Here is a 2,001-nt window from a genome sequence, read left to right as displayed (position 1 = left end):
TGATGCTCATAATTCAGGCATAACAAATCTACTGGAGCATTTTGGGAATGTAATTAGTGGTGAGTGTGGCCACCTCTCTGTACTGTAGTGATACAGATCCCCTGATCCCAAATGGTTGACTGACAGTGTCGAAGTCCCTGGGCTGATATCGAATGATTCCTTGGCCATGCTGTGTCAGGACCTCATGACTGAATACTATCTCCCTTGCCCTGACTGAGAACTGTCTCCCTGAGAATTTGAGACGTGCCCATTTGGTCAAAACACATGTGTCTGTTGCCATAGCTGCTGATCAGCCCTTGACTGACTGCTGGTAATAACAATGCTAAGCTGCCTGGCTTATGCCTGTGATAAACACCAGGCAAGACAGGAGCACTGTGAGACATTAAGTTCTAGTTGAAACATCAAAGTGCAAAAATGTCAGGGAAGGGCAGAGATATTGCGGCATAACTCGTGTCAGGTGCTGAAAAGCTTGTAGAGTTCTTAGAGCAAGAATGTACTTTGTGGGCAGGCAATTCTGTATCTTGATTTAGCATTTTTATTCAACTCTGGCTCATTTCGCTAGATTTGCAAATATATCTCGGTCTGGCTAATGTGAGAATTGGCTTTCGGAATAATGTGCCACTGACTGTCATTCACAGTTGTATCCCACATCAGTGAATTGGTAATCTGATTAAGCTCACAGGCCTTGGCATGAGAAAAATAAAGCAGTCACATGCACACTTGTTTGATTAGTTGCTCTGCACTCAAATGAAAAACGTGTGTTGGAAATGCCATATCCTTTCCTGGCTCAGTGTTTCCAAAATCTCTAGTTCAATGCATCCCAAGTCATCATCAAAGTCAACACTAGTGAATACTTCGATAGCTTCATCTTTTTTTTCTGAAATGCTATTTGTAATGAGGTAGTGTTGGCAGGCGATTTTCTTTTACTGCTGATGCCATGTGTGGATATTTGGGGATGGTGTTGGTGGGAAGGTGCGGCATTAGCAGGGATGAGGCACTAACATTCAGAGCAAGTGTTGAACATTCAAAAAAGGACAGATTAACAGTTACCTTGGAACAAGCATATTTGGAGAAAATTGGGTGAGAGTACTGAGAGAAAGCACTTTGGCGGCATGGTGGCTCAGTGGTTAGCACTGCTGCCTCACAACGCCAGGACCTGTGTTCGATTCTCGCAGACTGCCTGTGTGGAGTTTGCACATTCTCCCTGTGTCTGTGTGGGTTTTGTCAGGGTGCTGTCACAATCCAAAGATGTGCAGGTTAGGTGGTTGGCCATGTTAAATTGCCTGTAATGTTTAGGGAGGGGTAGATTAGGTGGGTTGTAGGTCTGGCTGGGATGCTCTGAGGTTTGGTGTGGACTTGTGGGGCTGAAGGGCCTGTTGAGCAGATGCTGGGGAATCCGAGATAACAAGGTGTAGAGCTGGATGAACATGGCAGGAAGGCTGACGTCTCATGCCTAGACCCTTCCTCAAATTTTGATGAGACTGTTTTTAGAATTGGTTCAAAGAGACTATAACCAGTCCTAGAAACACAGCAAATGGAGCAAGCTCCTACTTCTTACTCCAACAATCAGTTTAACATAGGGTCTTTAAATAAAGGACATATCAAATATTAAAACTGACAAGAATAAGTACGACACACTGATGTCAACCAAGTAGGCAAAGAAGCAATGCCATTATAGTGCTGGACTACCTTCAGTCCCAGTTACCTTCCATATTTTCCATCAGCCTGACTGTGTGCAAAGACTTGTAAATCACTGCTGGCAATTTTTACTGTTCCCAAACTCCTGGGCTTCCAGACCAGGGCAAACAGTCAGTTTACACCAACACTTTTTCCGCACCTTTTCTATAAATCTCTTTTCGCAGTGAATGTAGATCATCGGAAAGGTACCAATCAGATGAGATAGGGCAGAGCTGACGTCACCAACAAGCCTCATCAATCAATTCCGCGACTGGTGGAGGGTCAGTGAGATTGCAGCAACAACCGATACAGAATCGCACGCTC

General features: G+C 44.5%; 1 pseudogene; it reads right to left on the bottom strand.

Moving 5' to 3' along the window:
• Window positions 1–1,487: 1,487 nt before the first annotated feature.
• Window positions 1,488–1,668, bottom strand: LOC132207597 (U2 spliceosomal RNA; annotated as a pseudogene).
• Window positions 1,669–2,001: the final 333 nt, after the last annotated feature.

The sequence above is a fragment of the Stegostoma tigrinum genome, unplaced genomic scaffold (genome assembly GCF_030684315.1).
Source record: "Stegostoma tigrinum isolate sSteTig4 unplaced genomic scaffold, sSteTig4.hap1 scaffold_109, whole genome shotgun sequence".
NCBI lineage: Eukaryota > Metazoa > Chordata > Chondrichthyes > Orectolobiformes > Stegostomatidae > Stegostoma > Stegostoma tigrinum.
This window is presented reverse-complemented; position numbering and strand designations above follow the sequence as displayed.